Genomic DNA, 16316 nt, shown 5'->3' with positions numbered 1-16316 from the left:
GGACAATAATAATACAATCTGTTGTTCTTCCTGTAATACATCTTAGCATAATTTTATTTTTCCTAAAGGTATGAGCTCCCAGAAAATCCAATTACAAAGTGCAGATTTTCAAGATACTTTTGAAAATAAGAAAATGCTTCAGTATAATATGTATTTGCATTTAGTGGAAAACAAGAATTTATGAACCAAACACTTGAAGTAATTTGTTCCCCTTTTCAAATATATAAATGCATTTCAAAAGCTTAGATAGCTTAAAATGTGATACAGTTGTTAAATACAATATACATAGTTACCTCAATAACATAGGAATTATACTTTTAAAACTTAGTACTTAAAACATTAAATGTAATAGCAGATGGTCTGGCTTCACACCACTGCACGGTGTTCAGCTGACCAGAATGCATCATCTACCTGAGCTGATGAGTCAGTGGGGGGCTCCGGGGGTCCGGTGTGGAAGCCGTGACAGAGCACCATCAACATTTAACGACATAAACAACAGACTTTTTCCGGCCATCAAACTCTGTTACATGACTTCATGAGCTACGTTAATGATAAAAATCAAAGGGAACTGGAGCAGACTTCTGTTTTCTTATTTCACATTAGAGACAGAGAGATACAAAGAAATGAGGACAATCGAATGAAAACCGACTTCATGAATAGACAATTAAAACTGGAATCAAGTTATAGGAAGAAGGTAGTGGGAATCTAGTCTTCATGAATGCTGTGACACTCAGTAATTACACTCCAGTGTCTATTCACGGAAATATCTACAGCTTGGACTCGGGGCCAGAAGAAACTGGGGATTGAGAACACTTTCCCATTTTGAAGATTGCTGACATCTCCATGCACACAATGGTTCTCCAACCTCGTACACTTCATCTTCACAACTATGTAAGAAACTCTAACCCAGCTTGAGACAACCATTAAACTCTCTCAGATACCAATAGGCTACATCTTTCTGATTTTCAGCTACCAGACCTAGCTTAAACACACAAGACCTAGTTTTTAACACGAGAGCTCCTCTTTCCTTCTCCCCCTCATATACCATCTCTCCAAGTGAAAACAAATACAAAATTTCCTATACCTTACTGGAACTAGGTCCAACTGTCTTTTACAAGGCCGTTTTAAGTACTAATATCAATGCTGTCCACGTGGAAGGCAAAATAGATGACCTCTGGGGAGTTAGGATTTAAGACCACTAAAATGACATAGAAGTTAAAGAATCTTCCAGACAAGTAAGCAGCCATTAATAAGGTCATATGTTATGTGGTGACAGACCCAACCAAAGGTCAGACCCTTATTACTTGATGCTCCTCCCCTAATCTTACCTTAAGTTATGCCTGACTCGATTTGCTTAAAATCCAATGTCATCATGTTATTCCCTGCCCCCAATCCATCATGTTTTTTTACCTAGATCCGCTTTCTCTACATCATCACTGTAATAAGAAGGAATAGTATCATAGTTAACAGAGTAGACTCTGAAGCTTCATGGCTTGGGTTCAAATTCTGGCTCAACTGTTCGGAATTGTATGACCTTGTTGTCATTTGTATGAACTCGTTGTTAAGTTGTGTCCAACTCCTTGTGACCCCATGGACTGTAGCCTGCCAGGCTCTGTCCATGGGATTTCCCAGGCAAGAATGTTGGAGTGAGTTGCCATTTCCTTCTCCAAGGGATTTTCTCAATCCAGGGATCGAACCCATGTCTCCTGTATTGGCACATGGATTCCCTACCACTGAGTTATCAGGGAAGCCCGTATAAAACAGATATTAAAGAATACTAGAACCTACCTCATAGAGTAGTTGATGAGTAAGTATATGTAAAACACATAGGACAAGGCCTGAAACATAGTAAGGACTTTGTATTAGCTGATATAAAATAAACATCAGATCAACTTCAAGCATTTTAGCCTATACTTCAGTCCTATAATATTGGTATACTGTTCTCAATAATAACTAATATTTATGCAGCTATTTATAGTCTACAAAATAGTTAAGTATACTTGCTTCACTTAATTCTCACAATCTGGGGAAAACAAAGTTAGTTCCATGTTATCTACCAGCTGGTCTACCCAGTACTGGCCAAAAAAAAAAAAAAAAGTCACTTTACTAGTCTTGCTAGTCATTCTGAAGCCTGCTCTGTAGAGCTGTCCAGATGAGAAGGAGCTCAATGAAGCTTCTGCCCTTGAGACTTTCTGGGGATGTTAAATTCCTCTGTCCAAGGTGCTAAATAATTATGGCCATCTCCACAGACGGGTAGTCCTATGGGGCTCTCTCACCACCAGAGGTCACCAAAGTGAATTTTACATACATCCCATAGCTTTTAAGTCTGAGTATTCAGAACATAACTGCCCAATTTAATGGAAATCGTTTCAGCAGTTTTGGTGAGAAAGCTTCAGAGAGAGAAATTCCATTTCTTTCTCATTTAAAGACACCAAGATGACAATGCTCTTAAACCAGACTGTTAGAACTCAAAATCAGCTCACTGCACCAGACAGTGCTTATTTATCTGGCAAGCCCTTCAACCTTCTGCCTCTCACAAATGCAACCCTTGCTGCTACTGTCAACGCTTTTGAGAGACCTCCATGGTCCTGCCTGTTCCTCACTCAAAAAGTAAATGTCCACATTTCCATGGGTTTCCCAGGTGGTGCTGGCGGCAAAGAATCCATCTGCCAATGCAGGAGACGCAGGAGACCTGGGTTCAATCCCTGGCGAAGGAAATGGCAACCCACCGCAGTATTCTTGCCTGGGAAATCCCATGGACAGAGGAGCCTGAAGGGCCACAGTCCATGGGTTGCAAAGGGTCAGACACGACAGAGCACTTGTCAGCAGCACACTTCCACAGCACGTAAGAAATTTCTGGAATGACTATATGGGGTTAAATAAAAATCTTTTGGAATTTTAGGTTGTGATCTAGAGGCAGACCAGGAAACAGCTCAAACTTCTGATGCACAGTCCATCTTTTTTTAAGTCAACAGAAACCCTGAAACAAGATGTCAGCTACTCTGCTTTCATATAACTGCTTCTTGGTGGTAAACTCAAGTTTAAGAGAATTCTTGTAGGTTCTAAAAAAAAAAAGACTAAACAATGTTTCATTTTTAGTTCTCTCTCTCCTTATATGGCATAAAATTCAATGAGAACTATTTTAGGTAGTAATAAGTGAGAAAAGGGTGAAAGTTTATAAATATTTCCATTTAGCCAAGGGTTTGCTTTTATGAAAAATAAGATCTCACCAAAGAGCTAAGGGAGGGCCACCCAGTTTAAGGTAGGTATTGCTCGTGGCAATAATGAGACCCACTGAAATGGATTCATTGTCAAGTGAGCTATCACTGTGGGTGCCAGGCTTTATCTCACCGGGAACTCTGAGAGCTAGTACAGATACGCTTCAGTGTTAATGCCAAGGGCTAGGACTCTGCCTTAACTCTCTGTCACTGGTGGCTTGTCAGAGCAGGAAAGGTGGGTGTCAGGGGCCACAGAAAACACTCGGGTAAAGAACCGCAGGTACTGGAGGCTGGAAGTCAGTCAGAGGACACCAAGAGCACAGGGATGCGAGCATCATGACCTGATGCGAGACACACTCCCTGCCACTCCTCCCAACCCGTTCAATTCTGCCCCAACCTTCAGAGCACCTCTCCTGCATTGCATTCTTAATGTCAGATTCCTCAGCCATCTGAGTATTCACGAAATCTCCCACAATGCCTTCCACGTCTACAATCCACCTGTGCCAACAGGATGTCACCAGAAGCTTTTTATCATCTCTACCACACTGTGTTTTCAGGATACCTCAGGGCTTGAGAGCACATATTCTGGAGTCTAAACTGGTCCCAGTGACTGGCTTTAGCCTTAAGAGCTGTGTGAAGTTGTGCAAGTCACTTAACCTACGCCCCCGTTTCCTGCTATGAAAATAGAATAATAACAATAATAGCTAAACCTGATTCTGTCCAAGTCTCTTGGACAGCAGGGAGATCAAACCAGTCGACCTTAAAGGAAATTAATCCTAAATATTCATTGGAAGGACTGATGCTGAGGCTGAAGCTTCAGTATTTTGGTCACCTGATGCGAAGAGCTGACTCATTAGACAAGATCTTGATGCTGGGAAGATTGAAGGCAGGAGGAAAAGAGGGTGTCTGAGGATGAGATGGCTGAATGGTACTACTGATGCAATGGACATGAACTTGGGCAGACTTCGGGAGATGGTGAGGAATAGGGAGGCCTGGCATGTTGTGGTCCATAGGGTTGCGAAGAGTTGGACACAACTGGGCGACTGAACAACAACAAACCTGATCCTAGAATTCTTCCAAGGATTCAGTGACCTAAAACACCAAGTGCTTAGCATGATGTCAAGCACACAGTAAACACAGTCAATCTCAGCTCGTGTTCTAATGACTTAAACAGAGATTCTCATTTGTTACTGAGTTTAAGTTTTCCTCAACACGGGTCAAACACACAAGTCAAAACTTTGACTAAAGTTACACTCTTACATAGTATGAGTTCATCCTTGGCAGCGCTGTTCTCAAGCTTTACACATGCACTATAACCTGACAAAGTTAATTCGTAGATCAGGACCCACAAAATGAAGGCTGTTCCAAAGGTCTGGCTCATGCCACAAATCTAAACCCAAGTCAGCCTGCTTTTATGGGAACAGGCTTGCTGCCCAGGAAACCTAACACCAAGCACAATCCTTCAGATCAGCTTCAGTCAGGTCACCTTACTCTTTTGAAAAAACAGGTCCTGCTGGCCTCAAAAGGAGACCACCCCCTACCCCCTAGCCAACCACGCCGTTTCTTCCTTGCCTCTTCTAACATTCTGTAAAACTCACATGTGTGCATGTGTGTGTGTTCAGTCATGTCCAAAGCTTTGTGACTCCATAGACTGTAGCCTGCCAGTCTCCTCTGACCATGGAATTTTCCAGGCAACGATACTGGAGTGGTTGCCATTTCCTACTCCAGGGGATCTTCCTGACCCAGAGATCGAACCCATATCTCCTGCGTCCCCTGCATTGGCAGGCAGGTTCTTTACCATTATGACACCTGGGAAGCTCTTGTAAAACTCGCTCTGGCCCCAAATTCCCCAGGAATAAGGCTCCACTGCTTGGGAGGCACCCTGCCCCCCAACTCTATGAACAAAGGACATCAAACTCATCACTAAGTTGTCTTAGTTTTGTCATCCTGCATATCCCATTCAATCCTCTAAACTTTGTGCGGCAGGTATTATTTCCTTTTACAGATGAGTGGGGATTTTAATCAAGATAATCTGGCTCCAGAGTCCTGGTTCTTAAAAGGAAGTTGTGAATCAGGTCTGTCCGCATGAAAGTTGTGAGTTTTTAGCTCTTAAGATGGCCTCTTCTTGTACTCTAGCAGGTTGTCAGAACCACCATATAAGCGTTTCAGTGAGCTACTACTGCTCAGTGGCCATGGTTCTAGGTAAGCTGTAGGGCAGGAGAGGTGCACCCCCAAATAGGCCACTTGGCATAAGAATTATCTTGAGCTGAATATAATTAAGAACAAGCAGATACAACTAAAGCTCTCTGCTTCCCCAGTCTGCTTAAAAGCAGGACATAAATATGCATACCACTCCCCCTCTACCAGGCAGGACAAAAGTTAACCAGAGACAACCTTAAAATTGGCTCCAAAAAAATCTGCACGGCAAATTTCATCAACTAGCCCTAATCTTCCATTAGTTCCCTGACCCTTTTGCCTCCATACCATTTGCTGCCCTAGAAACTCAAAACCCTTTTCCTTTGCCTTGTCACTTCTCAAAGAAACGTACTGTTCTTTTGCTAGGATGCTGTATAAGCCCAAGTTCTAACCAACTCTTGAGCTACTCATCACTAGGTATGGTACTGCCACCACCTGAGCCACCAGGGAAGCCCACTAAAAGCTGTACTACATGAATTCTCCAGGCAAGAATACTGGAATGGGTAGTCATTCCCATTTCCAGGGGGTCTTCCCAAACCAGGGATCGAACTCGGGTCTCCTGCATTGCAGATGAGGAGAAGTGGGCATCAGAGGACGAGATGGCTGGATGGCATCACTCATGCAATGAACATGAACTTGGGCCAACTTCAGGAGATGGAGAGGGACAGGGGGACCTGGCGTGCTGCAGTCTATGGGGTTGCAGAGAGTTGGACACGACTGGGTAACTGAACAACAGCAACAAAGGTACTTCCACTGTGTGCACAAGCTTGGCTGCAATTCTCAAAATGAGCCTTTAGCTCCAGATTTGGAGGTGACAGTTTGCCCTGTGACCTCAATTCTCTGACAGATCTAAGAAAAAGTCACTGATTTTCAGTTTGTTCAGGGTTCTTCTTCTTGTGAAAATTGGGGTAATGACCTGTAAGCTCTTTACATGTCAGAGCTGAAATAGGAAGTCACTCCTACTGTCTTTTGACAAGAGAAAAGACACTTCAACCACCAAAAGAATTAGGAAGGACATTATTTGAGCATAAAGACTTGTCTTTGCTAAGAAAGTACAGTTGGTAACTTTCATCACACATCAAAATATATATGCACTTTGAAGTATTTCAAATGTAGAAAATTTCAGAACATAGAGCTTTTACTCCACCAAATGTAACTGTTTCTTGACACAAAGTAACTTGAGGTACAAAGTAATGTTCAAATACCCAACTTCTTTTGGTAATTATCATTGTCAAAGCTTAAAAAACAACAAGAAAATCTGTTGCTAAAATCAAGAAACAAAACAGTAACAGTAATCCAAATGTCACTTTTCTCATTTTGGAATATACTCTATACACACAGAGAAGCTGAGGAACAAAAGCCCCTGCTCCTTCACTGACTTTTCTCCCACCAGGACCAGGGCTTGACCTGGCAAGGACTCTGGAAAGACGGGCATGAAGCAGGGGGATGTGAAGGGTGCCCTGCCCAGCATTCTTTCACTCTCAGACTCAATCCTGCAAAGTAAGGCTTAATCTAAGCCACAGAGAGGCAAACATCTTTTCTACCTTTTACGTGGACAGCAAGGAGATCAAACCAGTCAATACTAAAGGAAATCAACCCTGAATATTCATTGGAAGGACTGATGCTAAGCTGAAGCTCCAATACTTTGGCCACCTGAAGCGAAGAGCTGACTCATTGGAAAAGACCCTGATGCTCGGAAAGACTGAAGGCAAGAGAGGAGGGCAGCAGAGGATAAGATAGTATCACTGACTCAATGGATGTGGGCTTGAGCAAACTCCAGGAGATAGCGAAGCCTAGCATGTTGCAGTTCATGAAGTCATAGAGTCAGATTTAGTGACTGAACAACAACAACCTTTTAAGCGACACTTTTCCAACTCTTAGCCCTGTGTTTCACCCTGGAAGGGGTATCTTCTTTTCACAGTCAACATATATTTAGGTAGCACTCACGAAGTGTAAAAATTTCTATACAGCAGCCTCTTTGGGAGGAAAGGGTAACCTTCACCCTATCCTTGCTCTTATTTTATTCAGGGTGATCATGATACTTAAGAAAGTACCCAGTGATTAGTAACTCAACAGATGGCTAGAACTTGGGCTTATACAGAATCTTAACAAAAGAACAATACATTTTTAGAGAAATGACAAGGCAAAGGAAAAGGGCTTTGAGTTTCTAGGGCAAATTTCTTTGCCAAATCTCCAAATGCTGCCTGGTTGGATCACATCACTTTGCCTTTGAAGGACTTCTCCAGAAATGCACCTTCATATTATTTGAGGCCCTGACATAGGTCTCACTCACCCGAGGGACTGCTGCGGAGGAATCATCTTCACATTGTCATAAAACACTATTCAGACTTCTTCTCTGTGCAAAATCCTACCAGAGCTAGAAAAGGCTTAATTTCACCTAAGAAGTGCCTGTGCTCTCTTCTGCTGAGAGCTACTCAGTCATTTGGTTGCTTTTTTCCCCCTTCACTACCAAGTTCTGTCTTAAGTCATTTCTAAAACTGACACTTTCTGGAAATGGGCAAATGTACAAATTTGTGCCAATATAAACAAGTGTTGTCAATTCAATTCAGAGAATACCTTTGGGAGGATTCCTCACCTGTATCAGACTTTAAAAAAGCAGATAAAAGGAGGAAAAGTATTTGTGCTGTTAGCATATGTGTTAGTCACTTAGCTGTGTCCAACTGCTTGCAACCCCATGGGCTGTAGCTTGCCAGGCTCTTCTGTCCATGGAATTCTCCAGGCAAGAATACTGCAGTGGGTAGCCATTCCCTTCTCCAGGGGATCTTCCCAACCCAGGGATCAAACCCAGGTCTCCCTCAGTGCAGGCAAATTCTTTACTGTCTTAGCCACCAGGGAAGCTGTTAGCACAGAGACAGGAAATAGGTGAAAAGTGCTTGTGCGTGCCTGCTCAGCCATGTCTGACTCTCTGTGACCCCGTGGATTGTAGCCCCTCAGGCTCCTCTGTCCATGGGATTTCCCAGGCAAGAATACTGGAGTCGGTTATTTCTTACTCCAAGGGATCTTCCTGACAAAGGGACTGAACCCACATCTGCACTGGCAGGCAGATTCTTCACCACTGCGCCACCACAGAAGCCCAAAAGAAGCTCAGCGAAGTTTAAATGCATTAGGCTGCTCAGTTCTGCTATAATGTGTGTTTTGTAACAAGCAGATTTGTTCAAATGCAACTAATATTGATATATCAGAGAACAATTTGAATACAAAGTCTGCATTGGATGTGCGCAGTTTCACCAGCAAGAAGTCCTAGGTGAATGCAGGAAACTGCACTCTGCTAAAGCAAGTTGTACAGAAATTCATAAAATGTACACATTTGCACACTTTGAACACCCACCAGCAGCCTAAAGTTCACTGCGTATTTAATGAGTTATGCACCTCCACGTCTCCAGCTACGACTCACCCATCCAGATGATCCTTCCTCCACCACTTGACAGTAATTCACAAGCTTCAGTCTTTCTGACAACCACTTCTGATGGCAAAGTTTAGAACTTTGGAAAGGTAAAGTGCCATATTTCTTATGTACTTCTGTATTTATCATTTAAGGAGTATAAAACCATGCTACCATTAGGTTCCTATCTTTTTTTTTTAAAGGTACCACTGATAAAGTTTTTGAGCGTTTTGCTCCTAGCACCTTTTGCGCCATAAGCTCTCTGGTTTTTACTGCATGATTTCGTACAGTCTGGTGGTTTGGGGAATGCCTCTGTCACTTTTGGCAGAGCTGACTATTCCTCGAGTCTAAAGTGTGTGGGAAGGAGGACAGTCTGTATTCAGGAGATGCTGTTCTTTAGCCCACGTTATCCCACACCCACTCTGTGTTTTATTTCTATCATTTCACTCTGTAACTCAAACTACTCAGGTTAGAGGCTCTCATCACTCAAATATTTAAACACCGTATACTCTGAACTTTCTTGGACAAATTAGAATAAGAGGGGATAAATTCTCTTTCAACCTACCAAATATGCCCATTTTTCCCCCTTAAGTCTTCTCTACCAAAAGGTGTTTCACCTTCCTTCACATGGAATTTAAAACCAAGGCTCGTTTAATTTCGGCATTTGTTTACTTGACTGTATGTCCTAGGAGTGTCAAGATTTCACGTCCGATTACAATTATTCAATGACACAAAACATCTGTGTTTGGCCAGATGCTTTTAGTAAGAGATATTAGCACAATATTCGAGGGCAACAATTTCAGCAAAGAAGTAAAGGAAGCGTGAAAGTAAGAACCCAAGATCAGATGTTCTGACAACACATGCAGCTCAATGAACCAACTGCATTTACATGCACTGTGCATGTTTCACTACTACACAGCATACAAGGTCAAACCGCTGTCAGTGACAATAAGCTTCCAAACTTCTGGTCAATTATCTGGTTAATAACAAAAGACAAGGCTATGACATCATTAGGGCTATAATTAATTTACACAGATCTGCTTCCTGTTAACCGAATACATCTTTAAAAGCATTTAATTATTTTTCACCTAGAAAGCCAACACTCAGCTTTGTTAGACGAAAAGCAACCTTGCTGAATTCAACATGAGAGGCTGTCAGGCTGCTCTAAGACATAAAGGACAAGTCTTCACAGGGCACACTGCTGCAATACAGGAGCTGCTGCCACATCCACAGCAAACAGACGCACAAGATGATGGATAGCACAACACGTTCAAACAGTTTCCGAAGACAAAGAAGTTGTCAGCCAATAGGGGGTAAACAGACAAGACTCTGGCTAAGGAAATATCATGGTGCTTTTTGTCAAAATGGCATACAGGACTAGTAATATTAACATATGCAGTACAGGACAGTAGTTAAGGGCATGGTCTTTAGTAATAGCTCCAAAATATGCCAGCCATGTGACTTTATAGGAAAGCTACTAACTGCTGGTTTCTCACCAGTACAAGGAAATGCTGTAGCCCACATTTGGGACTGTGAAGCTCAAATGAGATGATATACATAAAATCATAAATTGGAAAGTGATATGGTTTTTAATGCATATAAACACATAAAATAACGTTTAAGATTAAAAATTCTAAAAAGCTTGATTTTAAAACTTAGTAACCAAACAGCCTTTTTCTGGGCTACCTATGATCCTCCATTTTTAAACTGTATTGTGTGATACAATTATACACTTTTTTAAAAAACAACATGATGGAGTATAACACCATGATGGAGTATGTGGAAGGCACAACAAAACAGAAAAAAAAAAAATTTAACAATAAAATCTCAAACCACAGTTTTTCTCAAGATGATCTTTAATCATTACATTTGAGAATTTAATGAGCCTCCATTTTAGGATTAGGAAAAAAAAGTCAGATGGCAAAAGTTTAATTTTTCCCCCCTTTTTAGAGTGTTATACTCTTGATTAGATGATCTTTACACATGAAAAATGAAATACTGGATTTTGTATATAATCTTGACTTGTGCTCCATTGTGAGGTGAATTAGTGCCAACTCCAATTCTGATCCATCATCACTTATGATTTCCAGTATCAATCATAAGCCGGTTCCTTCTCTCACAGACTACAGGTTTTAGTGTAATGAGGGCTCATTAAAGTTCTCCGACTGACAGCCCTTCAGACGTGGGTCCTTCAACCAGGAGGCACTCAGGGAGCAGCAATGCCAGCAGTCCACCGTCACTCCCTTCAAGAGGATTTAAGGAATTCTACACTCACGCTCACTCCACATCAGATTTCTTTGTTTACCTAAAATCAATGAAAAGGTGAGAGCCATAACTCCATTTAAACTAACGTATGTAAGAACTGTTAGTAAATTATTTATGGAACTGAAATCCTCCTAGCACAGGAACAAGTCAAGAGGGGAATGGCACGCCAGACATCAGAGATATTCATGTTCCTCAAGCACACAGGACATCAGCTAATTACAAGGTGGGGGGAACAGCCTGGATTTTTTTGTTTTGCTTTGCTGCCTGGCCAGCATCAATTTCGTTCTTTCAGTAACAAGTGAGAGATGGCTCTCACTCCCATTGGATGTGGTCCTGGAAGGACCACAAATCAAGGGTGCGTTTCCTATATGGATTCGAGGGTGATGCTGACCAAAACTGGAATAATAGCTCTCTTCCTGGAATCTAAAACTTGTGCAGAGATACTAACAGCTTCTGGATCTGATATTCAGAACATTAAAGAATTTTCCACATCTACCCAACTCTACTTAAGCCTCGAGAGCTCACCTGGCTGCTGTCCTGTGGTTTTGGCTTTTCTGTTGATTTTCTGAGCTTATTCATATATTTCCATTAAATCTCCTTTCTTGAATAAGTTGGGCTTCCCTTGTGGCTCAGCTGGTAAAGAATCTGCCTGCAATGTGGGAGACCTGGGTTCAACCCAGGGGTTGGAAAGATCCCCTGGAGAAGAGAATGGCTACCCTCTCCAGTATTCTGGCCTGGAGAATTCCATGGACTGTATAGTCCATGGCGTCACTAAGAGTCGGACACAACTGAGCAACTTTCATGAACAAGTTATCAGGTAACTTAGTTGACTTCTGTTTCCACAGTTGGAAGAACCCTACCCAGATATTAGGGCATTTGCCAAGGATGAGCAGCAGATCCTAGTATCTTTCAAGCATCACCAATTCTCATTTTTTATTGAGTCCATGCAACACTCTGGCTGACAGGACAACCACAACTTGGAGGGTATATAAGCAGCATCCCAAAGGTCAGCCACAAACAAGCTACTCCCGAAGAAACAGGTGTGCACAGAGCTGAGGAGGTGAACACAAGAGCAGCTTCTGCATACACAAGGCAAAGCCCTCTCAATGCCATACACTTGGTGCATAAATTTGGACACTAAATGAAGAATGTTATTTCAAAAGAAGAACTGATTGTCTTAAATGTGTCTTCTACTTATACAAGATTGTTTTTCAGGAAAACTTCTAATTACTGAAGTGATGTACTCCCTTTGTTCTGCATTGAAAGTAAGACTAGTCTATACACCTAATAAAACATTATCAGTTGACAGAAACTTCTGGCTAGAACTTTAGGAAAATGGATTATTCAGATTCGTGGGAGGAAGGGAGGGAGGAAGGAGAGGAGGAAGAGGAGAGAGAGAGGAAAAAAGGAAAAAGGGGGTAAGAGACTTCAATTTCACAGCCTTCAGGAAGGAACACAGAGGTATCCTGCATGCTTTCTGTGGAAAGGTTTAACCCTCCTTTCCACCATAATGCACTTCATTAACAGATCTAAATATCCACATTTCTCTAATCGTGAACCCAGAGAAGAAAACCAATGAATGCAAAACTACAGCAATAAAAGCACTAAGCATGTAAGTCAATATATTTTCATCTATATTCCATCATTTAAGAAACATCTGAGCATCTACTAAAAAACAAGCATTCCCCTTAGAGACAACCATAGTCTTGAGAGAGAAGCAGACAGACAAACGGCAACATTACCGTGTGATAAAGAACTGTAACAGGTCTGCAAATAAAGATGCTTTAAGTATTTGGAAAATAGCAAAGGTAAGTTTTAAAATTCAGTATGGGATGTGGACTTTTCTATGGCTCCATAAAGAGTCTGCCTGCAATGCAGGAGACCCCAGTTTAATCCCTGGTTTAAACAGGAAGATCCCCTGGCGAAGAGTGTACCCACTCCAGTATTCCTACCTGGGAAACCACATGGACAGAGGAGCCTGGCAGGCTACAATTTCCAATCCACGGAGTCGCAAAGGGTCAGACATACGACTGAGCAACTAACACTTTATGAGGTGTGGGAGGAAAGAGAGAAAGGAAGTACTGGAGCAAGTATTATCCTGTGGGCAACGCGGAGGGAGATGAAATGACCAGGACACTCAGAGTCAAAGCAGTGAGCCATTCCACAAAAAGAAATGGATGAAATTTTAAGTCATCATTTGGTGGATGTAACAGCTACAGGGTGATCGTTTAGAAAGCAAAAAGGTCCCTTATTAATACAAAATGAACATTGCTTGGAAAGAGAAAGACCTGAAGACTCTGGCGTGAAGAATTTCTACTACCTGGGCAGCAGGCACAAGTTTATTCCTACATCTGTTCAAACTCAGCATCACAACTGATTCATTACAATATACATCACTGCAAATGTCTGGTATTTGTAACATAAAAAAAGTTAGCAAAATTTCTTTCACAGTGTTGCCCAAGAGACTTTGCTCAAGGGAAACACACACACCCTTGTATATTACTTATATAAAACTGAAGTCATTGTCATCTGTATCTAAATTTCATTCATAACTATCCTGATATTGTGACTTTGGATTTAAAAAATGCATAAGCAACTGAACACCATCGAGACACAGCCATTGGTGTAGTAACAACATTCCTGGGGCTAAAGCCAGATTTGGGGTCAAATCTAGACGCTTACTAGTACGTGGCTTTGGGCAAATCACATAATCAATCCCTCTGAGCTTCAGTTTCTTTATCCATGGCTGATGAAAATTCCACTTACTTTCTGGCGTCATCAGGAAGAAGAAATGCAATAGCCTGTCATGTAAAAGCACATAGCACATCCCCAAAGTTTGTTTTCCATTTCCCCTTCCTCTCCATAAAGTAATGAGCCTTCTGCCCCCCGTGGAACTAGACTTATTGCTTTATAATTATGATACCCATGTAACAATGTCCAAAAGAGGAGGTGGCAAATAACACCAACATGTAAACCTGAATGCACACATTGTTAGCTGGCTACCAGCTAGATCCCCAAGGGCTCTTGTACACTATCTATTGCTTCCCAGAAATTTGATACATTTTCTCTTCTGAATACAGCCAAAATTATCCACCGGCTTTGAAATATCACCATCATGATGTTGCACAGAGCAGCTGGTTGACTGAAAGTGACTCCCCCTCCCCCACACCCCAGCTGTCACCAGGAAACCCTCCTCAATGTGTGAAAAAGGACAATGTGATAATACTACTACTGCTATTAATAACAATCTAACAAATATGTAGCATTTGAGATTATTTTTCTTATGAAAGCTCACTCTTAACTGGAAATTAACTCTTTAAGAAAAACCTTTTACCATATAAATGCAAACCAGCTGTTTTCATACAACAGAAAACCAAAGGACAGTAAACACAAGTAATATATTTCCACTGACTCCTTGTTTCTCTTTCCTTGAGTCACTTATAATGCTAAACAACAGCCAGTTAAAATATTAAATAGTTTAAACTGTGCTAACAGATGTCACAAGCTTAGAGTGATTAAAAAAAAAAAACCTCAGATGATTTCTCAAAAAATGTGCCCAGATTCCTATTTTTGTATAAATCACATTGAAGGTTGGATTTTTCTTTTCTAATAGCCACTCATTTCTCTGCAAGAGAAGCATATGTATGGCATGTTTGACACTGCTGAAAACCCTGGAAGTTGTTTTTAGAACATGTTTGTGAATCCCACTCAGGAATTCTCAGCGCCCAGACTTCTTGGGTACAGTACAGCTCATCTCCTGAGGATCTCCACACCAAGAATAAGGGGTTTCACACCTTCTGACTCAGCCTCCATGAAGGGTCACTGCAGGAGGTTCAGGATAAGCCCTCCAAACTCTCTCAAAGCCTCTCAGCTCCTGAGCTTTACAAGATGCTGCTAAACAGTTTCCCCTGCTACTAAAATCTGAGGTCCCCTGTTTAGAGGACTGACTGGAACTGCAGCACAAAAGGTGATCTTTTTAAGGCGCTTCTATCTCTTTAATGGCTTTTAAAAGAATTTTTACAAATACATGTATAATGTGTAGAATATCTGTCCCCACTCCCACATTATCATACATTGCCAAGTAAACAAAACTAAGACTTAGTAATGACGCCTTCCATGCTCACATATTCATACGTAATATACACAGAAATACAAGAGTTTTGGTACTTTAAAAAATGGAACACAAAACTTTTCACTTTGCTATCATTAAGCACCCATATTGAAAAATAATGATTTCAGAGCTGACAGCATTTTCTTATTCTTTGGTGCATGTCTTCAGTGAAGTCTCATCTCCTGTGACAAGTGCCCCTTCCTCTAGCTATCCCTGTTAACTGAAGATACTTAAATATTAACCCCAGATCCTGACCTTGTCCTTTCAGTAAACACACAAAAAATTCAGGAAAGTTGCTCTGTTACAGTGATAGACCTGAAAATGGTGTTCTTCCACTGCGTTTAGAGTTTTAACTTTCTCCAAGTGTTTGCTTTCTCTCATACATAATAATGTGAAACCTTTGACTCCTCAGCATTTTGCTTTAAAAAAGAAAAAAGCAGTGTAGTTAGGTAATTAACAGAATCACCTCATTTATAAAAATATTATGAGGCAATGAATGAGGTCAAGCTAGATTTGAGGCGATAACTACCTTTTCTCCCTTGTCCAATGTTTACCAGTTAACTGAGCCTCTCAGCGTAACAGACGTGTTTTGCACTTGATTTTATTTTATTCAATGTCCTAAGGTAGCCCACACCATGACTCCTACTCTGTAGGAGAGGAAATGAATACTGCGACGCTATTAACTTGTCTACTTGACATGATCAGTATGTAACTGAGGCGGGGTTCAAAGCAGGGTCTGCCTGACCCCAACCACAGAGATCTGCCTCTCAGACACAGAGAACAAGAAAAATGGGCCTTTGTGAAAAGTGAATGCTTCATGGAGGGACAGTGTTAACTTAGTAGCAACATTAACAAAACTACTTATAGGAGCTGAAATCTACACCGACTCCTGTTTATCTGATAACTCACCACAATACCCAGGAACCACAGTGCGGACTCAGGAGCAGAGGACTAGTCAAAATGACGTGTTCTCTCAGCCACGGTGTGGCACTCTTCTCAACATCACAGTGAGTCTAGGCTTCAGGGTAGCTGCTTCAAGTCCTGAATATTTCTCTATATACCCCCAACACTGACGCTCTGAAAAGGGAAGGAAAAAGTTGTAAGCAAACACTGCAACTGACGT

The 16316-nt window shown here is 41.5% G+C and overlaps 1 protein-coding gene across 37 annotated transcripts in view; it reads right to left on the bottom strand.

The window, feature by feature from the left end:
* Window positions 1-16316, bottom strand: part of RHBDD1 (rhomboid domain containing 1) — a 184445-nt gene that overhangs the window by 166351 nt on the left and 1778 nt on the right. For 34 of the 37 annotated variants that reach the window (XR_014080679.1, XR_014080681.1, XR_014080677.1 and 31 more), the window contains exon 2: window positions 16103-16270. The gene's annotated coding sequence lies outside the window, so the exon portion shown is untranslated. Of the gene's footprint in view, window positions 1-1788; window positions 1840-16102; window positions 16271-16316 lie in introns of those variants that run through there. The other 3 variants (XR_014080682.1, XM_081584698.1, XM_081584693.1) reach the window with 1 other exon arrangement.

Source organism: Giraffa tippelskirchi, chromosome 3 (genome assembly GCF_054371585.1).
Source record: "Giraffa tippelskirchi isolate mGirTip1 chromosome 3, T2T-mGirTip1v1.2.pri, whole genome shotgun sequence".
NCBI classification, from domain to species: Eukaryota; Metazoa; Chordata; class Mammalia; order Artiodactyla; family Giraffidae; genus Giraffa; species Giraffa tippelskirchi.
Note: the sequence above shows the minus strand (reverse complement) of the source record. Positions and strands in the feature narration are given on the sequence as shown.